This window comes from Microcaecilia unicolor, chromosome 3 (genome assembly GCF_901765095.1).
Source record: "Microcaecilia unicolor chromosome 3, aMicUni1.1, whole genome shotgun sequence".
Classification (NCBI taxonomy): Eukaryota; Metazoa; Chordata; class Amphibia; order Gymnophiona; family Siphonopidae; genus Microcaecilia; species Microcaecilia unicolor.
This window is the reverse complement of record NC_044033.1, coordinates 469,363,701-469,388,690: the sequence shown is the minus strand read 5'-3', so window position 1 is coordinate 469,388,690 and position 24,990 is coordinate 469,363,701.

Sequence of the window (24,990 nt, the reverse complement as noted above, 5' to 3'; positions counted from 1 at the left end):
ATGTGGAAAACAAACAAATAAATAGATAAGATAGAAGTAGTGGGAAATGAAAAGGAGACTTTGGAAACAGATTTAATGAAAAGGAGACATTGGAAACAGATTCAGGAGATCAAGAAAGTAAAGTGGAAAAAGACCTGAACCACCATGATAAAAAAAAAAATCCTATACAATAATGATTAAAAAATAAGTTTTAGTTTAAAGTGATTGAAAAAATGTCAACTTATTATAGGAATGGTTCCTGGCCAATGAAATGGTTCCTATCTTGCAATCTCTCACTGAATATCTCTGGCTAGTGCTTTGTGGATAGCCGATTATATCGCACAATATAACCAGCAATCCGTAATTATTCAGAGCATCGTCAGCTAAGTATGGTGGTCTAATATGCCCACCAAAATAGCAGGTATATCTTTGGCTCATTTAAACTTAACTGACTAGCACTGAATATCAGCTTGGCTGGTTAAATTTAAACCAGTCAAAATATACCCGGATAGTCAATGCTGGTCAGCCATTGAATATCCAGGCTTAACGCCAACCACGGAAGGCAGCCTGGCTACCTCCCATGGTCTGAATATTGGACACAATAATTTGTATAAGTTTGTATAAAAATAAAGTAGGTAAACATTTTATATTTTCAGTGTATCATTTTTAACAACAAAATGATTACTCATGACCATGGCAAGAAAATGTTTATTAATAAAATGGGTAGATGACTGGCCTCCAACCATCAAGGCAATGGATGGTGAAGATGGTGGATGCTATGGAGATGGAATGACTTGTTGATATATTTGCCAACATAGTGGTGCTGGAAGAATATTTAGAGGTGTGGAAGGATCTCAAGAGAACAGTAGCTAAAGGAATGGGGTGCCATAGCAACAAGGACTATTAAAGGGCAAAAGGATATAGGACAGGGGATGAGAAGGGGTCAAGGAAAGGAGATTGACAGGAGGGGGAAGGAATGAAATGGGGAGAAAATGAGGAAACAAGCGTCAAAGTTATGAAGTTGGCTTAGAGATGAAATGTAAGATGCAAAAAGGTTACCATGGAAAGTTTGATTCATCAATGTTGAACATTTGTTTGTAAAATTGGAGAGGTCAGTATTGTTAAAGTTGGCCCGGAGACACGTTGCAGTAACAAAGTCATAAAAGCATTTATATTCTGCTATTTTGGATTTAGATGGACTGATAGCAATTCTCATTCTGTGGACTAAAATCAGTGGGATGAATATTCATTTGCTCATTCAATTCATTAAGGGCTCATTTTCAAAACAGAAATAATCCATAAAATGGCACAAAGCAGTAGATGATTGTTTATTTTTTGCTTAAAACATCCGAATTACTATTTTTGAAACCCATTTAAGACATTTTTTTCTTTATGCAGTTCATCTGCAGTAAGTCCAAATTACAAGGGGGCGGGATTTGGGCTTTCCCAAAATGTGGACTTTTTCTGCCTTAATGGAACAAAGTAAAAACTTTTAAGGCTAAAAGTTAGATATTTTGGCCTAGACCTGTTTCAATCATAACTAAGTCACAAAAAGATGCCCTAAATGACCAGATGACCACATGACCAGGATTAAATTATGACCCCCTTACTATCCCAGTGGTCACTGATGCTCTCCTACCCCCAAAGATTGAATGAAACAGTATATACAAGCCTCTTTGAAAGCTTCAGATGTTTTGCCCAGTCCAAGTAGAGCAGCAAACAAGTACCTGGTGTAGCCTAATGGTTGGTGCAGTGCATTCTAGGCCCATATTCCACTCACTTGTGGTGGAAAGTATGAGCCCTCCAAAATCCACCACAAACCTACTGCACCCACATATAGGTGACACCTGCAGCCATAAGGGCTATTGCAGTGGTGTACAGTTAGGTACAGAAGTTTTTTGATGGGTTTTGGAAGACTCACAGTACAATATAAGGGGTTAACAGTGAGATGTATACTTCTTATGTGAAGTCCATGGCAGTGCCCCCTAAAGTGTCAAACTGCTCTGCTGGGATGTCTGTGGTGCCAGTCTAGTAAGAATGTTGCCCCCCCCCCCCCCCCCCACCCAGATGTCCCAGTGGCTTGTTTTTCTGCATTTTGTCCTTGGACTTTTTTTTTTTAAATGGTCACAAAATTAAAACACACCGAGCACAAAGCATCTACTAAACTTATAGGAAATGGCCATTTTTGAAACAAAAAGATACACCTTTTTCTGGCTTGAAAATAGCCATGTTTGCCACTTCATTTGGGGTCTTTTTCAGCAAAATACCCCACATCAGATTTTGACATCATATCGAAAATGCTCCTTTAAATCTTTAGAAAATTGACCCATGGTTTGGAAAGAAATAAGTTTGAAGAAAAGTATGCAAAGCATATCAGACTACAACCTAATATGTGCTTTTCATTGCTTTTATTGGGCAATGTCAAACGCACTTCAAATTAATACGTATTGCTTTTATTATTCTATGCAGTTCCAGGATAATCATATTCACAAAGTAAAATCAAAATGAATTTATGGAGAAAAATACTTAATGTTATAAATTCATATATTTGTACAATGATGTATGGCATACTAGGAGTGGGATATGTTATTATTTTTCTTTGTTTCAACAATTGATTTATGACTTCAGTCTGTGCACCTGGGTACATACAGATGGGCCACACATCTTTAAATCTGCCACTCAATGCTCTCAACAGCACAAGTCTAACAAAACAGAAAACAAATTGATCCAGTCAGTGTTTTTGCAACATTCATAAGGTAAAGCTGATGCTGCCGACAAAGTCCTTTCAGAAATCAGCTACTATATATGTACAGGTCTGGTACAATATCACTACATTTCTAATCATGATGAAGTCCTCCTGCCACTTCCTCTGTATATATTCTTAAAGATCAATCAAATGGAAATCATGTCTAGGAAAGAATGGAAAATCACTATTCATTTAACAGCTTCCAGTTCCCTATCTCCATTACAATTCTTCCTGCACCAAACCCCACAAAAAGATAGGACAGATTCTCTAGTATATTATTTCTTTGCAATATTAGTTTTCTTGAAACATGGTCCTCACAAAAGGAGATTGTTGATTTCCATATTATGAATTGTGTTGTTGTTTGGTATTGCAGCCCTTTCAGAGATAGATAAAGCATAGCACAGCCAGCATGGTCAATGTTGGAGACTCACATATAAATTTGTATTTTTTGTTTGACTTTCATGGACGATCTATTTCAAAGATGAGAGTTATGATACAAACAATATTATTTCTCTTCGATTTGAGATTCAGCAAACGCTGCTACTTCAAAACATTTTCAGCAAAAATATTATTACAGAATATAGAAATTAAAAATCATCTTCAAACATTGTGGGACCAATATTTAGCCGGTACTGTCTCCACATTAATTAAAACACTTGTACTAGTGTTTAATACATATATTCAGTGCCACAATCCATTTATCAATGGTGCTTAATATGTCTTATTTATTTGCACTGACACTTTTTTTTCCTCTGAATACATTTCATTAACTACTAACATCTGTTTTCTTTTAATTTCTAATCCAGTCCACCACTTTGGGCCTCAACCCAAGCTCACTCAAATCATTTATAAGCTACCTATTAGGAATATACATACAAATAGCCTGGTTTGTTTTTAGATGACTCAGTCATTTGGTTCATTTTGAATTCTGAATTATTCAGATCATTTGTTTCATTCATTTTCAATCAAGTCAATGGTGCAAGCAATCTTACACTGTAACAGTGGGATTTATAATTCATTTTTAATCAAACTTGCTTAAACTTTGTAAGCAACAGCATTCAGAGCATTGAGGGCCCTTTTTACCAAACTGCAGCAAAAGGGGGCCAGCACTGGTGTCGGCATGTGTTTTACACACATGCTGAGGACCCCTTTTACCGGAGCTGGTAAAAGGTAAGTCTCGACTTCCTGCAGGAAATGTACGTGAGGTAAGTAAAGCATTTGCTGCACGGCCATTTGGGGGGGGGGGGGGCTTGCTGCCACCTATTGAGGTGGTGCTAAAGGCTCCCGCGTTAACGCGAAAGTACAAAAATAAATACATTTTTGTGCACTGGAAATGGTGGCACACTAGGAGTAGGAAGTACTGCCGGCCTGCTGTGGTAGCCCAGTGGTACTTCCTGTGTAGCGAGCGGTAAGCCCAAGTGGGCTTACCGCCTTTTAGAAAAAGGAGCCCTGAGAGTGCCATGAAGACCCCATTTTACCAAAAGAGAGGGCAAAGAGCACTAACAGTAGCATGAAGATTCAAAACCGATGTGATAGAGGCAACATTGGCAGCAGGATCCCATAGCACCAATAGAGGGATAAAGTGGCACCAAATATTGTAATGCATTTCACAAATTCTCTGAGTATTGACAAAGAACCAACCAGGTAGAGTAGGGTCAGAGTTTTGTGGCAAAATGACCCCATTAAAGGGGTCATGAAAGAATATCTGAGTTGCTTCATAGACAGGTTTGTCAAGGAGAATTTGACAGCAAAAGCCTACTTTGTAGCTCTGATAAATGGTTCATATGAAAAGGTGTAGGGCTACTACTTTGAAAGGAAGATTAGAATTCAGCCTAAATATTTACCTGTAGTGCTCCTGTCACAAAGGGGATACTATTGATCAGCCCCAATTACAGCTTCTGGGACAATAGAAACCTAGCATGTGAAATCAATTGGCATAAAGCATGTCCTCTAAAGCTACGTGCTACTTTCCATATTAAGAATACATAGCTAAACAATCCAGTCTTTTGTAGTTATATGGGTACCCCACATTCAAATACGGAGCCATATTTTTTGGGGTACGTGCATGCATGTGTATGTGGGTATATGCCATCTACCCTGGCTAACAAGTATACTTTTACTCTTATCCGTCTTCTATCGGTATATGCACCTTTGTTCTTTCTGATGTAGCACTCATGAAATATCACCCCTTCTACCATTGTATTTTAATTGTTCAATCACAGTACAGCAAAGTTGATTAATTGTACGACTGTTGTTGACACAATGTTTTACTAGGGGCATGTATAGCTTCTCTTTTTGAATCCCATGTTTGTATTCTACTAAACGTGTTTTTAACATTTGTTTGGTTTATCCAATGTATCTTAAACCACAAAGGCAAGTGATCATATATATCACTGCCTTAGTGAACAATTGAAAGACAAAGGTAGAATGGGTGATATTTCACGAATTCTACATCAGAAAGAACAAAGGTGGATATACCGATTGCAGACTGTATTCCCTAAGGGACTTAATGGCCTGATGGAATGGGAAGCAATCTTTTGATATTTGGTTGTGTAAGGAAATGACATCAGAATAAGGAGGAGTAAATTGTGAAGGTGTCTATTTAGGCAGTCACCATTTTGCCACCGAGTGTATGTAGTAAGGAAGAAGAGTGGTTCATCTACATTCTCTCCTGATGAAGTAGCGAAACAGAAGGAATTCTTTATATGTCGAGAGAGACTGACTATGACTATGATTTTGAGAAAGACCTTTTGAATTAATGCTGGGAGAAGCCACTATCGAATAGAGATGTTACATCAAAGATATGGGCATTACACCAAATTGAGAAGCAGCCCATGGAAAGCGTTGTGTTTTTTTCCTGATGAAGCTAAGTAATCTTTTCTTTTGGTTACCATCTATGTATTAGTGATTTTCGGAAATTGTTCTTCCGTTAGTAATAAGTTTTCGGGTTGTAATATATTTGGGTTTTACTTGTGCACTTTGAAAATAGATTTGTCACAATTAAACCCCTCCGTCTTTTTACTGCAGATCTTTTTTTCTCTACTTTTAGAGTTGTTTTGCTCTGCAGATGTTTTCGGAGGTGGTAGGGGCCTATGATGAAAGCCACTTCAGGTTGTATCCACTGTGTTGGTACCCTGGGTTTATGAGGCTTATTTGTTTAAATCATGAGAAGTGACTCTTTAATATAGGTGCACAAGTAACACCAGTTTTCTAGAGCAAACAACATATTAGTTTCTGAAATTATTGCTCTAAGCAGATCTTTTGAATTTATGGTATACTACTTACAATGTCAACACAATACATAATAGAACACTTTAATTGATAGTGAAGGGTAAAGCAGAGATGTAACATATATATAGGTAAGAGAGTAAGAAGAGTTATTGCATTCACAAACTTTATTAGATTCTATTTATTAATTTCTTAATTTTATTCCCCGATGACTGTTCTGGTCTCTTGTCATTGTGACCCACTTTGAACTGTGAGGCATTAGTGGCATATAAGACCAGTTTATCATTATCATTATCACCCACATAACATTACACATTTTATTAATGGAGTCACTCACAGAATTAGTGTATCTGTACCCTTTGTCCTGTCTAGTCAGAATGCTGTGACATTGCAACATAGTCAGACTTTAATAGACGTGTGACTCATACCCATAAAGATGTGTGTGCCCTTTGTCCTGATTTCCCTTGCCCTGTCACTGCCAGACTTCTGTTCTTCCATAGTCAAGCCCCTTACTATGAAGTCTGTCTTCTGATGTTCAGTCTGAATTTGCAGCTTATACAAACTTGTGCTTTTTGTTTTTGATATACAGACAAATGACTTTTTATATAAGCTAGGGATGTGCAGTCAGAAACTCTTCATTTTATACAGTGGGGGAAATAAGTATTTGATCCCTTGCTGATTTTGTAAGTTTGCCCACTGACAAAGACATGAGCAGCCCATAATTGAAGGGTAGGTTATTGGTAACAGTGAGAGATAGCACATCACAAATTAAATCCGGAAAATCACATTGTGGAAAGTATATGAATTTATTTGCATTCTGCAGAGGGAAATAAGTATTTGATCCCCCACCAACCAGTAAGAGATCTGGCCCCTACAGACCAGGTAGATGCTCCAAATCAACTCGTTACCTGCATGACAGACAGCTGTCGGCAATGGTCACCTGTATGAAAGACACCTGTCCACAGACTCAGTGAATCAGTCAGACTCTAACCTCTACAAAATGGCCAAGAGCAAGGAGCTGTCTAAGGATGTCAGGGACAAGATCATACACCTGCACAAGGCTGGAATGGGCTACAAAACCATCAGTAAGACGCTGGGCGAGAAGGAGACAACTGTTGGTGCCATAGTAAGAAAATGGAAGAAGTACAAAATGACTGTCAATCGACAAAGATCTGGGGCTCCACGCAAAATCTCACCTCGTGGGGTATCCTTGATCATGAGGAAGGTTAGAAATCAGCCTACAACTACAAGGGGGGAACTTGTCAATGATCTCAAGGCAGCTGGGACCACTGTCACCACGAAAACCATTGGTAACACATTACGACATAACGGATTGCAATCCTGCAGTGCCCGCAAGGTCCCCCTGCTCCGGAAGGCACATGTGACGGCCCGTCTGAAGTTTGCCAGTGAACACCTGGATGATGCCGAGAGTGATTGGGAGAAGGTGCTGTGGTCAGATGAGACAAAAATTGAGCTCTTTGGCATGAACTCAACTCGCCGTGTTTGGAGGAAGAGAAATGCTGCCTATGACCCAAAGAACACCGTCCCCACTGTCAAGCATGGAGGTGGAAATGTTATGTTTTGGGGGTGTTTCTCTGCTAAGGGCACAGGACTACTTCACCGCATCAATGGGAGAATGGATGGGGCCATGTACCGTACAATTCTGAGTGACAACCTCCTTCCCTCCGCCAGGGCCTTAAAAATGGGTCGTGGCTGGGTCTTCCAGCACGACAATGACCCAAAACATACAGCCAAGGCAACAAAGGAGTGGCTCAGGAAGAAGCACATTAGGGTCATGGAGTGGCCTAGCCAGTCACCAGACCTTAATCCCATTGAAAACTTATGGAGGGAGCTGAAGCTGCGAGTTGCCAAGCGACAGCCCAGAACTCTTAATGATTTAGAGATGATCTGCAAAGAGGAGTGGACCAAAATTCCTCCTGACATGTGTGCAAACCTCATCATCAACTACAGAAGACGTCTGACCGCTGTGCTTGCCAACAAGGGTTTTGCCACCAAGTATTAGGTCTTGTTTGCCAGAGGGATTAAATACTTATTTCCCTCTGCAGAATGCAAATAAATTCATATACTTTCCACAATGTGATTTTCCGGATTTAATTTGTGATGCGCTATCTCTCACTGTTACCAATAACCTACCCTTCAATTATGGGCTGCTCATGTCTTTGTCAGTGGGCAAACTTACAAAATCAGCAAGGGATCAAATACTTATTTCCACCACTGTATTATTCCCATGTTATTTCTGGGAACGTTCACTTTATTGGTTTTCATTTGTAACATACATGGTAACATAGTAGATGACGGCAGAAAAAGACCTGCATGGTCCATCCAGTCTGCCCAACAAGATAAACTCATATGTGTATACCTTACCTTGATTTGTACCTGCCTTTTTCAGGGCACAGACAGTACAAGTCTGCCCAGCAGTATTTCCCGCCTCCCAACCACCAGTCCCGCCTCCCATCACCGGCTCTGGCACAGACCGTATAAGTCTGCCCTCCACTATCCTTGCCTCCCAACCACCAACCTCTCTTCCCCCACCTGCTCCGCCACTCAATTTCAGCTAAGCTTCTGAGGATCCATTCCTACTGCACAGGATTCCTTTATGCATATCCCACGCATGTTTGAATTCTGTTACCATTTTCATCTCCACCACCTCCTGCGGGAGGGCATTCCAAGCATCCACCACCCTCTCCGTGAAAAAATACTTCCTGACATCTTTTTTGAGTCTGCCCCCCTTCAATCTCATTTCATGTCCTCTCGTTCTACCACCTTCCCATCTCCGGAAAAGATTTTTTTGCGGAATAATACCTTTCAAGTATTTGAACGTCTGTGTCATATCACCCCTGTTCCTCCTTTCCTCCAGGGTATACATGTTCAGGTCAGAAAGTCTTTGCTCATACGTCTTGGAACGCAAATCCCATACCATTCTCGTAGCATTTCTTTGCACCGCTTCCATTTTTTTAACATTCTTCGCAAGGTACGGCCTCCAAAACTGAACACAATACTCCAGGTGGGGCCTCACCAATGACTTGTACAGGGGCATCAACACTTCCTTTCTTCTGCTGATCACACCTCTCTCTGTACAGCCTAGCAACCTTCTCGCTATGGCCACCGCCTTGTCACACTGTTTTGTCGCCTTCAGATCCTCGGATACTATCACCCCAAGATCCCTCTCCCCCTCAGTACCTATCAGACTCTCACCACCTAACACATAAGTCTCTCATGGGTTTCTACTCCCTAAATGCATCACTTTGCATTTCTTTGCATTGAATTTTAATTGCCAAACCTTAGACCATTCTTCTATCTTCCTCAGATCCCTTTTCATGCTTTCCGCTCCCTCCCGCGTGTCCACTCTGTTGCAGATCTTAGTATCATCCGCAAATAGGCAAACTTTACCTTCTAACCCTTTGGCAATGTCACTCACAAATATATTGAACAGAATCCCTGGAGAAAAGTTGTTGAGTGTACACTCTTTTGAAAGAGGGAGCACTATGGAGTAGATTCAGTAAATGGCACCCAAAGTTAGTTGCCAAGTTGATGTCCTAAGCACAAATTTTGTAAAGGCAGTTCCATATAGAACTGTCATTATAGAATATTAGCCTCAGTCATTTTCACATCTAGCTTTAGGCATGAACATTTACATCTGCCAAAGACTGGTGTAAGTGCTCATACCTAAGTATTTCAAAAATATAAACTCTCTGTGTTCAAAAACTAGGACCTTCTTATTGAATAGCAATGGGAAACAATCATCTTTGGAAGTTAGAAATTTTTTTGGTGAAATAAAACTTATCAGTGAGTCACCTACGCTTCCCATGGAGTATTTTGTAGTTTAACAATGATCAGCCTCAACAGGGCATAGTTTGCTTATATTAGTGATGGTTCCACACATCCTCAAGGTTTTATATTGTGGAACATCTTTAATATAGTATTTAATATTTTTCAAAAAAATCTCCAGATTCTGTCCCATAACCATTTAAAATTGAATATCCAAATATGCTAATAATCAACAACAGAGCCCCTTCACGTATCAGTTCAAACATTAATAAGCTAATAACTTAATCCCACTTATCTTCTTGAAGTGAAAATATCCAGTAGACTCTACACCCTTCAAAGTCTTGGGGAAACCAATATATCTCATATTATTTCCTGTTGACCTGTTTTCCAGGTTGACTAATTTCTCTTTATATCCCTCAACTAGTTGATACAGTTCTTTAAATACATCAAGCATATCCTTCACAGAGACCTCTGCCTTTCTCACACTCTGCGCCAGCTCATAAACTTGCCCATTAAAATCTGCAACTGATTACAATAAAGTTTGGAGATTCTCATTGATTGTCACAAATTTGTGGTCCAGAAATTTAAAGAAGTCTTTATTAAACAGTTTGAGACAACAAAATAGATCAGATACAAGTCATTAAACTGAAAATGAACAGCACAAGAAATCCCAAAAGTGTTACCACTAAGTGCCTTCAGTCTCTCCATATCACAAATATACCACAGCTTATTTAACCACTTTATCAAAGAAAGGACCTGAGGGGACTTCCAAGAAGCAGCCAGTGTAACTCTAGCTGCCGACATGGCATGACGAACCAACAATGACTGAGGCATAGCTAGACCTGGAGGCTTACCCAGAAATAAGAAATATTCAGATGACCATTTAATGGGTTTTGAAAGCCAACTCTGTAGTCTATATTGAATCGCTTTCCAAAACATAAAGATAAATTCTTAACTAGAATGATCTCTGTGTTATCCGAGGACAAACAGGCCATATTCTCACATGTGGGTAACATCATCCATATCGCCTGGCATGGAACGCTTGAAATAACATAGTACAACTTGAAGACATTCGCCAGCATCCCCACCATGCATGCACGAGTGCCTTCCCACCCGCTGAGAGTGTGTGACAAGCAGTCTTCTTTCATGTGCTGTGAAGAGAAGATGCACTGTTTTGCAGTTCTCACACTGTGTCTGGTACAGTTGTTCTTTTTCAACAGCTTTTCATGACTTCCCGGCGGGATTTTTGCCCATGTACTTTATTTTTCCCTTTTGGGACTTTTTTTTTGTACTTCCCTTACAGGTTTAGTTTTGTTTATCCCCACTTTTAGGGTTTTTTTTTTTTTAATTTCTGTGCTTAGTAAGCCCTCTTAGGCCTGAGCTCTAGTCGGGCTCGTCTCCTTATTTTTTTATTCTTGTTGACTTGCCCCTTTTTAAGGTCTTTTACTTGTGCCCTTTAGTAATGACTAATCCTTCTTATTTATGTGACACAGCCCCTTTTTTTATATAGGTATTATCTCAACAGCATGATATATTGGAACAAACTATGCTGGTTATATACATCCATTCCTCAGTCTGAGGCATTGGAAGTAGTGGAAAAAGCATTAGAATCCTGGCCATGTTCTTGTCAAGTTCCAACCACTTTTTTTTTTTTTGTTACATCTTCTAGAAATTGATTTAAAGAACAATTTTTTTGAGTTTGATGACAAGTTATATTTACTGACATCTGGTATTCCTATGGGAGCGTCATTCGCTCCTTCTATATCTAATTTGTACACGGGAGATTTTGAAAGAGGCAAATGTCTTAAAAGTGGCAAAAAGCAGCATTTGGACGTTTTTCTCACAAAAACATCCAAATCAGTATTTTCAAAAGCTATTTTTCAGGCATTTTTCTATGATGTTCATCTGCAATGCATCCAAATCTCAAGGGAGCATGTCAGGGGCAGGTTAAGAGTGGGATTTGGGCATTGCTAAGACGTAGACATTTTGAGCTATACCAGTTTTTATAATGAATAAGGCACAAAAAGGTGCCCTAAATGACCAATGGAGGGAACCAGGGACAACCCTTAATACCCCTCCAGTGGTCACTGACCCCCTCCCACTCCCCCAAAATGTGAATAAAAATATGACTTACTACCCTTTATGACAGCCTCAGATGTTATAGTAAGTTATATTAGACCAGCATGCAGGTCCCTGAAGTAGTGTAATGGTCCGTGCAGTGCACTATGGAATGGATGACTCAGGTCCCTATCTCCTTCTACTTGTCACACTTGTGATGGAAACTGTGACCCCTTCCAAATTCACCAAAACACTACTGTACGCACATATAGGTGCCCTCTTCACCCATAAGGGCTATTGTACTGGTATACAGTGGGGGGCAGTAGGTTTTGGGTTGATTTTGGAGGGCTCAGGGAACAAGATAAGGAAGCAAAGGTGAGGTGCATACCTGGGAGCATTGTTATGAAGTGCACAGAACAGGGGCATAGCTACGTGAGGGCATGGATGGGCCCAGGCCCGCCCAGTTTTTAGACAGGCCCATCCAGATTGAAGTCCTTCACCTCCGTCACCGTGTCTCCTCACCCTCGTCTCTCCCACACCCGCCGTAGCGCTTGTATTCAACGCTATCGGCGCTGCCTCCTCCACCTCACAGTCTCCGTCTCCCACTCCCATGGCAGTGCTTGCGATTTGCTACCGGCACTGCCTGACAGCTGACAGACGTGGCGCAATGTCCTGCTCTGGGGCCTTCCCTCTGCCGCACTGATTCACCTTCCTGTTTACGCAGGGCAGAACGCACGCAGCAGAGGGAAGGTCCTTGAGCAGGTCGTCGGCTCTGCATCTATGAGTTGATGTCAGGCAGCGCCGGTAGCAAATTGCAAGCGCTACCACGGGGGTGGGAGATGGAGACTGTGAGGCGGAGGACTGGAGGCAGCGCCGATAGTGTTGAATACAAGCGCTGCGGCGGGGGTGGGAGAGGGTGAGGAAGACAGTCGTTTGAGGGAAGGGGAGAGGTGCTGGATTTGCAGGGGGGTTGGCGGGAAGGGGAGAGGAGCTGGATATGGAGGGTTGGAGGGAAAGGGGATATGTGCTGGATATGCAGAGGGTTGAAATGAAGGGGGGAGGAGAGGTGCTGGACATATAGGGGGGCTGGAGGAGAGGTGCTGGATATGCAGGGAATGGCTGAAGGGAAAGGAGAGATGTGGACCTGCAGAGAGGGCTGGAGCAAAGAGAGAAAGGTGCTGGACCTATGGGAGGGGTTAGAGGGAAGGGAGAGAGATGCTGGACAAGGGGATACAGGAAGAGGGAGTGAAATGCTGAACCCATAGTGAGAGAAAGAGCCAGATGCATAAGTGGAAGGAAAGAGAGAGGAAGAGAAGCTGGTTGGGGTGGGATCAGAGAGGAGAGGGACACATTGGTGTGGAGGATGGAGAAAAGGGAGATAGGGAGGTGTACAGATACAGAAGGGAGATGATAGGCATTAGGTAGGAGCATGGGGACAGGCACACAAATGTGAGATGCTGTATGGGGATGGCAATGGCATATGGGCACAGAGGGTCAATGCCTGACAAGGGGGGGGGGGATGGAATAGAGATATAATGCTGGACACTGGAGAAGTGGGTATATGGACACAGAGAGGGAGGAAAGATACCAGACAAGGGGGAGAATAGGAACACAGAAGGGATATGCTGGGCTTGGGGTGTATAGGTGCACAGAGGGATGATGATGGATGAGGGGACATGAACACAGGGAGATATTGGACAAGGAAATATAGGAAAACAGAGATGGATGATGGACATGGATAAAGAAGAAATATCAAATAGACAGGAGACCCTGGCAAGTGAGTTCAGAGAAGACAGAGGGAAGCAGAAACCAGAGACTGAGACCAATATGATTTGAAAAATAAAATGACCAGACAACAAAAAGGTACAAAAATTATTTTATTTTCAATGTTGTGAATGGACTTGGGAAAAATCCACAATTCCAGGAACAACATGTATAGAATGTTTGTTCGTTTGGGAAGCTTGCCAGGTGCCCTTGGCCTGGATTGGCCGCTGTTGTGGACAGGATGCTGGGCTCGATGTACCCTTGTTTTTTTCCCAGTGTGGCATTACTTAAGTACTTATGTAATATGTTGAATTTGGAATGTACATCTTGCCAGAGTTGATTTTAAACATGGCTGGGGTCCAGGACAGAAATCTAGGAAAGGACCCCAAAGTCCATTACCAGGCTGCGTCTTCAGCTTCCAGCAGGCGGGCTTTCTCTGGCCAGGGAACCAGGCACAATTGCCCTAGTTGCAACCCCTAACACCATCCCTGGCATGTGCTGTCTTTATATTTTGCCCAGGAGGAAATGTGTTTCTTTCATGTTTCTCTGGTGTTGTACTACAGGCAAGATCTGGTTTCTTGGGGTTTCTGTTTAATTTATATTTCTAGAGCTTGTGGTCACTTATTCTGTATTTGACATTCGTGTTCTCTGTGTGTGAGTGAAGTATTCTGTTAGCATGACGTTTCTATGTAGCATTCTATAGTAATTTGGCTTGTTCAGCTTTCCTGATAAATGTATTTGTATTTTAGGGCCCCACTATAATATTTAATGCACTTCCTTTTCATAGGTAGGATCCTTGTTTTTGGAAGTTAGTGTTGGCATTGCAAATTTGCTGTGGGTTCTCAGTGACTTGTTTTATAGATTTTTTTAAAAATTAATTTATAATATGTCTGTTTTTGAGATTACACTAGAAACCAAAATTTCTTTGTATGATGAGTTTTATGGGGAAATGTCCTTGCTGTGCTCTGTATCCATTATTGGTGGAGGGCCAGGAGGTCTTCTGGATGCAGAATGTGTTTGGCTTCAATACCATATGTGTGTTGGAGGACCATGGCTCAATGGGGCTGACGTGCAATCTATTGTACTGCCCTTAGCTCTCAATTGGCCTGCAGCCACTGAAGCCTGCAATGCTACCCTCATTGAAGTTATAGGGAGCATGGTAGGGAAAGAGCATGGGTGCATCAGGTTTCTGTTTTTTATCTTTCAAAAAAGTTGTAGTGCCCACCCATCCAACCTGTTGGCCCACCCAAAAATTGCCTTCTGGCTATGCCACTTGCACAGAAGTGCCCCCTATGGTGCCACATTGCTTTCCTGGGCTGTCTGGGGGACAGTCTGCTAAAAATACTGGTTCTTCCTACCTCCCAATGGCTTGATTTTCTATGTTTGCACTTTGTTTTCAAATGGACCAAAAAAAAAAATCCAAAGCATAAAACCTTGCTTGAAACAGTATTTTCACCAAAAAAAGGGGCATTTTTATTTTTTGAAAATGACTTTCCTATCCTATTATTTATTTATGTATTTATTTGCTGCATTTGTACCCCACATTTCCCACCTATTTGCAGGCTCAATATGGCTTACACTATGTTGCAAAAGGTATAATCATAAACAGAGTAAGAGGTATGGTCTAATTTAACATATTACTGTGTAAGAAATTAGGTAGATAGGTCAGTAGAATTATTTACATAGCACAAAATAAAACAGGTAAGATATAATGATCAATAGTGATAATGTGATTAACATAATCAAATTAGAAGGGATCAGTATTAGTTGGTTTAGATATAGAATGAAATCAAGTCATTAAAGAGAATTTTTATTGCAAATCTCTTCGAACAGGTGCGTCTTCAATAATTATATTTTAAAATATACAAACATGTCATCTAAAATTGCATCTATTTGTTAGAAAACATTGGGACATTTTACCAACTCATGAAGTGTTCAAAGAGCATAATTTGATTATCTCATATGCTCGCAAATATAACATTCAAAACAAAGTGAGCCGTTCAGATATATTGTCTTCTAGAAAGGATGACTGGATGGACATAGAACATGTGAATATTGTTCTATTTGTCCTATTACAATAGAGAATTCCGTGTTTAGATGGCAGCATGAACCTAGAGAATTGAACTGTAACATCGTTCCTCTTGTGATTCTGAAAATGTTGGACATGCATTCAAATGCCCATGTGAGCTTCTCTATATCGGTCATACTTCACAGAAATTTAAAACAAGGGTCAATGAGCATCATCATTGCATTACAAACATTACCATCCTACAATCAGATTCAAAATTGACTACTCCCAGAAAAAGTCACAGTGATGGCGGTATACAAACATCTATATACAAGAAACCCACAGACAGATGCAGCTACCTCCACAACTCCAGCTTCCATCCTTCACATACAAAAAGATCCATCATTTACAGCCAAGCCACAAGATACCACTGTATCTGCTCTGACCCAGGGGACAGAGACAGACACCTTAAAAGCCTGAGGGCATCATTCAAACAGAAAGGCTACAACCCCAAAATAATCTCCAAGAATATTGCCTCCTCCCTCAAAACACCCAGGGAGAATCTGCTACAGTACAAAGAAAAAAAATCCACAGACAGAATTCCCCTTGTAGTGACATACAATCCAGAGCTGGAAAAACTGAGGAAAATCATAAGAGATCTACAACCTATACTCCAGGAGGATGAATTACTGAAAGAGATATTCCCATCCCCACCAGTACTGGCCTTCCGACAACCACCCAACTTAAAACACAAGCTAATCAGAAGTAAACTTCCATCACAGACTGAAAAGGAACAGAAGGGCACACGTCCCTGTAATTTATCCAGTTGCAAACTATGCCAAAATATTTCACAGGACCCCTCAGTTACCCACAAAGGAAAGATATTCAACATAAAGGGATCTTTCACTTGCTCATCTTCCAATGTGGTATATATCATTCAGTGTAAAAAATGTAACGAAGGATGCTATATTGGAGAAACAGGCCAGATGCTTAAGACAAGATTCAATTTACATAGACATCACATGAACAATACAGCCAGTAGGACCCCCACCCCGGTGGGACAGCACTTCACAGAACCAGGACACTGTACCAGTGATTTCACAGTGAGAATACTGAAAGGTAACTTTAAAACCATACAAGAACGTAAGACCTTTGAAGTCAGAATGATTGAATATTTTAACACCCAACAGAAAGGACTTAACAAGGACCTGGGGTTCCTAGCCCATTATAAACCATAAAGCTGTATGTCTCTGTTGATCACCCCACCCCTCACCTATCCACACCCATCCTGTTAGAATATCAATGATATGCTTTGATGTCCCCATGCATACCTCCGACCCACCCCCATCCTCCCACCCTGTCAGACTGTCATAGTAATACTTGAATGTTTTCACTTATATACACTGTCAGCTAGCACATTTGTTTATTTCCGATCTGACAAAGAAGGGCAACCTTCGAAAGCTAATCAAGAAATGTATTAAGTTATGTCCAATAAAAAAGGTATCATCTTATTTTCTTTTCCATGTTTTATTTTGTTTGATTTCTATTGATAACCATTACAAACATTAAAACAGAAGATCCTATGGTTAAACATTGTCAAAGACCACATCACAGTTTTAATAATCTAAAATACATAATTATAGATCTCTATGGGGCTCATTTTCAAAAGAGAAAAACATCCAAAAAGTGGCATAAATCTGCATTTGAACTTTTTTCTCACAAAAACCTCCAAATTGGTATTTTCAAAACCAATTTGTAGACATGTTTCTATTAAGTCCATCAGAAAGGCATTCAAATCACAAGGAGGCATGCCAGGGGCATTTTAATGGTGGGATCTGGGCATTCCTAACTTGGACATTTTTCTGCAATAATGTAACAAAACAAAAAACATCCAGGGCTAAGTTGGATGTTTTGGTTTAGACTTGTTTTATTAATGACTTTTATTAACGCCACAAAAAATTGCCCTAAATTGACCAGATGACCATTGGAGAGAATCAGGGATGACCTCCACTTACTGCCCCAGTGGTCACTAACCCATCCCATCTCCTCAAAATATGATTTAAAACATTACTTTCCAGCCTCTATGCCAGCCTTAGATGTTATACTCAGGCCCATTTGAACAGCATGCAAGTCAAAAGAGTAGTCTAGTAGTGGGTGCAGTGCATTACAGACAGGTGGGTCTAGGCCCACACCTCTTCCTCCATGTTACATTTGTGATGAAAAATATGAGCCCTCCAAAACTTACCAGAAACCCACTGTACCCACACATAGGTACCCCCTTTACCCATAAGGGCTATGATAGTGGTGCACAGTTGGAGTAGTGGGTTTTAGGGGGCTTAGCAGACAATATAAAGGGGCAATGGTGAGATGTGTACCTGGGATCATTTATTTGAAGTCTACTACAGTGCCCCCTATGGTGCCCCATTGCTCTCCTGGGATGTCTGTGTGGCCAGTCTACTAAGAATGCTGGTTCCTCCTCCTCCTCTTGGATTCATTTTGTTCATTTTTCACTTGGATGTTATTTTTTCAAAAATGGACCAAAAACAGCTGAATGCAAAGAGCACAAAAACATCTAGCAAATAGACATTTTTGAAAAAAAAGGATGTTTTTCTGTTTTGAAAATGGGTATATTCCCCACTTGAATTTTGGACATTTTTAGTAAAAACTTCCAAAGTTGGACTTATATGTCCTATCGAAAATGCCCCTCCATTGGTAAGAGAGGGGGAGATGTTAAAAGTTACTATGGAAAAAAAAGAACAACAATGGATTTTCAATTTAAATACAGTGGAGCCACATAGATTCAAAAGCAATATGGAATGAAATGCATTCTTTTAAATTGGTGTTGGTCCCTTTAAGAATTGTTGGTCACAGCTGATTGGTTGCTAGATAGTTTGGCATAATTTTAAATCCCACAGCCATCTTGGTTTTTAAGTATTGTAAACCAAAAGTTGTACAATCGAGTTGTTTCTTCCTGATGCAGTGATAGTATTAGCAAAACAAGGCACTCTTGCCAAAGATGAATGAGTGAAAGTATGATGGATGGACAGTGTACTGTTTGGACTGATTGCATGGAACAATAAATAGCACTTGAATGACTCACTGTGAGGTATTTGCTGCACAGCAGGAGGGGGGGGGGGGGGGGGGTTGGCTCTAAATAGGGAAACAGACAACTTGGTTTGCAGCATTCCATGTGCTGGACTAAACCAAAATACTGCTAAGTGATTTCTGATTATTTTATTCTAATTTCTCAGCTTTCCAGCTACAGGTTTAGCTACCTGATATATCTATTCTCTAGAATGCATTGCTTATTTAATTTCTCTTGTGAAGCTGTGAATTGTGGTGTACTTCTCTATCTTCTAACCCTGCCCCCTCCCCCCAAAAAAAGACAAAAACAACAAAAAACACTCTTTCCCTTCATGCCTAGTAGAGAGGATATTTTTTCTAACTGCTTCTTGTCCTACATACTTCTAATTCGTGCTGTAGCATTCTAACTTTGTAAACAGGTTCTGCCATTCCTAGTTAAAAAAGCAGCTTTAGTCTCCCAACTGGTTTTAAATTTGCATTTTACATTGATGAAACTGCTATAATTATTGAAAATATTTAGATTTACAAAATGAAAGTTATATTCTAGCTGAACTTGATTGTTGGATCAAGCTGAATTTGTTTTATCAAACCGTATCATCTAACTGAATTTGATTGTTTGATCAAAACCAGAACACTGTACCAGTGATTTCATGGTAAGGATCCTGAAAGGGAACTTTAAAACAATACAGGAACATAAGACCTTTGAAGTCAAAATGATTAAATATTTTGACACCCACCAGACAGGACGTAATAAAAGATCTGGGTTTTCTAGCCCATTACAAAGCATAAAATTGTATTGCTTTGTAAATTGTATTGCTCTCCTGTCTCTCTGACTCTCGCCTATCCACCCCCATCCTGTTAGACTGTCACTGAAATGCTTTGATGTTTCGCTCATATATACTGTCATCTACCAACATTTGCTTGCTTCCGGTGTGACAAAAAAGGGCAACCTTTGAAAGCTAATCAAGAAATGTATTGTTATGTCCAATAAAAAAGGTATCATCTTATTTTCTTTTCCATGTTTTCTTTTGTTTTATTTTTATTGATTACCTTAAAAGTGGACTAACATTTATTTATTTATTACATTTGTACCCCGCACTTTCCCGCTCATCGCAGGCTCAATGCGTCAATCAGTCCACACATTCACATCTCATTATTGCCTAGAGCATGATACCCGATGCGATGGTCAGTTTGGACAGACAGTTCTGCCTAATTTGTGGTCTAGAATTCAACTCTCCGCCCCACCCCCCCCGGCCCATTTTGTTCTGTTCTGTTCTGTTCCAGACTGCCCTCGCACGATATGTATATTGTTTCAGGTTAATTCATTTTTTGACCTCGCCTTGTGAGGTCCTAATGACCTACTGTTGTTTTCAGTAAGCCTGGTAGCTAGGGATTCCCACATATGAATAGCTCATATGGCTTTCTTGTCCTTGGAGGAAGCAGGGATACTTACCTGTAGTAGGTATTATCCAATCACAGCAGGCTATTCATTCTTACTCACATACCCTCGCACCTCTCCTTGGAGTTGTCTCCTGTCCTGATAGCTATACCATTATACTGCTGGTTCCGAGCTCTCTCAGAGGGCGGGAAGGCACTCACATATTTGGGGATATTGGTGCTTGTCTTAAAGCTATACTATATTTCAAGTGTTCTGCACCAGGCGACATGGATGACATCATCCACATGTAAGAATGAATGGCCTGCTGTCTTCGGAGAATACCTGCTATGGGTTATATTCCTGCTTTACTCAGTGGAAAAGGAAAATGGGCAGGCTAGATGAGTTTTAAGATATTTGCCTTCATGTTCAGGGGGTCCTTTTACTAAGCTGCACTAAAAGGGGCCATGTGCTATGGTTAGCCGCATTTCTATTTTTTTCGATGAATGGTCGGGTGCTAATTTTCCAACTGGCATATGGCCATCAGTGCATGAGTCCTTACCAATATCTATTTAATAGGCAAAAAGGGCTCATATGCTAGCCATGCACTGATCAGTTGATGTGTGGCAATGAAACTTACTTTCTTCCCCTAAACATGCCGGGCATCTTGCACAAATGTCTGAAGTACTGCCAAGCGCCTGAGCATGTATTTTGGCATGTGGGAGGCACACATTATTGCCTACCACCACTTAGTAAACGGACCACCAATGTTTTACTTTTGCATTTACATTACAGCTATGTACTTCATATGATATAAGAAAGAAAAAGAAAAAATATATATAGACAATTTACAAAGAAGAAATAAAGATATGCACAAGTTAGAACATCACTATGCAATGGTTTTGTTGTTAGAAGATCATAGACTCTTAAATGAGCCAAGAAAGCAATAATCTGGCCTTTTCTGGCTAAAAGCAGTCAAGCTGTTAATCAGGAGAATATCCCCTTTGGCTCAGAGATGTGTAGAAACAGTGCATTAAGTTCTAGTAATCAAATGGGTTGTTAGGAGAACTCATAGAGAACTAAACTGTAACCAGTGTTTGAGCCTGCTGTGAGTTACAGATGTGTAAAAATAAGAGAAGACATGCTTCCATTCTTCAGGCTGAAATGGGTTTGAATTCCTTAGCAAAAACATGGTTCCAAATAGCTTATTGCCTGCAAGTAGTTGTAAATAAAATGAAAATGGAACAAACATATAAAGAGCTAAATGGGGAAAAGAAATTAGACATCTTAATTTTACATGACAGCAAAACAAGCAGAGGACTATAAGAATGCAGCGGACAATATGGCAAAACCCAAAGCACACAAAGTATAGTAATACATTTTAAAAAAAAAACAGAAAATGTAATTAGATATTTTCTGACCAATAACAACATTGCAAATTTAGGGGTCCTTTTATTAATCTGCAGGAAAAAGGGCCCTGCGGTAGTGACAGGGGCCGTTTTTCTTGTGCTCAGCTGGTGAAATTTCCCTAAAAATGGCCACGCGGTAAGATAACTCTTACTGCATGGCCATTGGGTGAGGAGCACTTACCGCCACCCATTGAGATGTCAGTAAGGGCTCCCATGGTAACCCAGTGATAATCATGCGATGCCCGATTACCGCCAGGTTAATGCCACACTAGGGATAAAAACAATTTTTCGGAGTGCAGGAAATGCACTCCAGCTGGAACTACTGCCGGTGGTCACATTGAGCCAGCAATAGTTAAGTTTTAGCATGCAGTAAGCCTGCGTTGGGCTTACCACCTCTTTGTTAAAGACCCCCTTAAATTGCAGCATTTTGCTTAGTGAGTTTGTACGGCTTGGACTGCTAAAGTTTGTGTGATTAAGATTTCTTGCACTGAAATTGATGTAATTTAAATAAATGGACAGGAAGTTCTGAAACACTGCTTTTTGATTACAATGGTGGCATCAATATATTATAATACAATGTAATGTTGTATACAACATATACTGTAAGGTTCAGTGCGGTTAACAAGAGAGCTAAACAAAGCGGGAATTACACATACGATTATGAATGTTTAAGATAAAATTAATTTAAATACTTTCTAAAAAGAGAAGTCTTTAAACATTTTCTGAACAATAGGTAAGGGTCTAATTTCCTTTTGGAAGTTGGTAGTGAGTTCCAAGTATGCACAACTAAATAATGTAAAGTGACATTATAATCTCTCTTTGAGACATAGGGCTTTGGATTTGGAAAAGAACCAGTATAAGCATTTCTGGAAGATTTATGAATTTTCTTGTTAGAAGAAAATTAAATACAGTTCAAGTAGGATGGAGCTCAACCTAAAAAAAATTCTATAAGCCATAATACAAAGCTTAAACTCTATTCGAGCAGAAACTGGAAGCCAGTGCAAATATCTCAGCAATGCTGTTTTCATGTGGAATATACAATTAATTAAACTCTAAAATAAGATGTAAAGGTAATATGGCTAAGTTCATAGAAAGTCAAATACTGGCCAGCCTATATTCAAAGCTCCTAAATCTAAATCTAGTCTTAGCGTGCACTAACTGTGTAGATGCCCATAATATTCCTATGTGCGTCTACATGGTTAGCACGTGTGAGAACGCTAGCACACCTTAGTAAACAGGGCCCACAAGAAACAAAGCAGCAATCATAAGAAGTTATAAATTGTTCTGAAAAACAAATTTCCGAAACAAGAAGGTTAAGAAGGTCTTAACCTTTCTTCCACAAAGCAGGGGCATAGCCAGACAACAGGTTTTGGATGGGCCTAGGCAAGAAGTGGATGGGCACCAAGTGTTCTCCTTCCCCCACACTACCACCAAAAAAATATGTCATCTAGCGGGTAAACCTTCTTTCCACCTTGGCAGTCTACAGCAGGCATGTGTTGAAAACTGAGCATGCACAGATGCCAGTATCATGGAGACTAGCGTTTTCGCTACCATCAGGGGGAAGTCTTCAGCTGGTGGAACACGGGATCCCCACCAGCTACACAAAAAACGTGTGCTACTGTGGGGTGGGCCTGAGCCCTAAGTGGGTGGGCTCTGGCCCACCCAGGCCCACCTGTGGCTACGCCACTGCTGCAAAGCAGGTAGGACTGAGATGAAGAGAAAATTGCAGCAAATTCTTTCCAGTGTCTATCAGAAAGATGCATTAGTAGTCCTTCTGCCCTCAAAGATACTGCAAATTTAAAATGGGCATACAAGTAGTTTGGTGCTAGACCATACATAACCTTAAAAAGAAAACAGGCCAATTAAAAAAAAAAGAACTCTGTCTTCGATTGGCAGCCAGTGCAATTTCACATAAAAAGATGAGATGCTATCAAATGTAGTTAAACCAAAAATCAAGACTACTGCCGTATCCTGTACAGTCTACAGTCTCCTACTAAGTCACCTAGTACAACCCAAATGCACAAGAATATAATAATTGAGAAAGTAAAAGTGCCCGAGTTAAAAGCTTAAATTGATCTACTTCAAAGTAGTTACAAATATAACGCAACTTTCTTATTAGAAGGAAACATTTTTTACTAAAGCAGTAATTTGTGCCTCTTTAGTAATGCAACTATCAAGTAGAACACCCAAAATTATAATAAGAGGTGATAGATCATAGGTAATGTATCCCAGATCTCGCCCCTTACTAGTTCAGGTCTGCAACAACCCAGACCCGGGTCACAGAGTAAACACCACTTATTTTCTCTCTCTCCGGTCACGGTGTCACAGGGGATCACACACACTCTGCACTCGAGTCCTGATTCACCTGCAGTCGAGCTTGGGAGTGGGTCAATGGTCGGCAATAGAGATCTTGGGCATTGGGAATTTGAGAGGAACTCTATAGTGTAATTCTCAGTCCGAGAATAAGCATGCTCGTGCTTGCCAAAAATCACTCTGCACTCTGCACTAAAGTTGATAAAATGCAAACCAACTTTACTGGAACTTCTGCAACCAGCAGTCAACACTTCAAGCGCTTTATGTACTTTTCTAAACCATTCATGGTAATTCACAGCTGTACATATTTACACCAACTACTGTCCTTTACCCATCCTGTTCTGCCAGCAATAAGCTCAAATCTGCTCCTCCTGCATCTGATATCCATCTAGCTCCTTCAGGCACAGACCCTGTAGTCTGCCAGGGCTACCAATTCAATGTATTGGTACTATTAAAATGATGCAACTACTACTACTACTACTACTATTTAGCATTTCTATAGCGCTACAAGGCGTACGCAGCGCTGCACAAACATAGAAGAAAGACAGTCCCTGCTCAAAGAGCTTACAATCTAATAGACAAAAAAATAAAGTAAGCAAATCAAATCAACTAATGTGTACTGGAAGGAGGCGAGGAGGGTAGGTGGAGGCGAGTGGTTACAAATGGTTACGAGTCAAAAGCAATGTTAAAGAGGTGAGCTTTCAGTCTAGATTTAAAGGTGGTCAAGGATGGGGCAAGACGTAGGGGCTCAGGAAGTTTATTCCAGGTGTAGGGTGCAGCGAGACAGAAGGCGCGAAGTCTGGAGTTGGCAGTAGTGGAGAAGGGAACAGATAAAGATTTATCCATGGAGCGGAATGCACGGGAAGGGGTGTAGGGAAGGACGAGTGTGGAGAGATACTGGGGAGCAGCAGAGTGAGTACATTTATAGGTTAGTAGAAGAAGTTTGAACAGGATGTGAAAATGGATAGGGAGCCAGTGAAGCGACTTGAGGAGAGGGGTAGTATGAGTAAAACGACCCTGGCGGAAGACGAGACGGGCAGCAGAGTTTTGAACCGATTGGAGAGGGGAGAGGTGACTAAGTGGGAGGCCAGCAAGTAGCAGATTGCAGTAGTCTAAACGAGAGGTGACAAGGGTGTGGATGAGGGTTTTGGTAGAGTGCTCGGAAAGAAAGGGGCGGATTTTACGGATGTTGTAAAGAAAGAAACGACAGGTCTTGGCGATCTGCTGGATCGCCAAA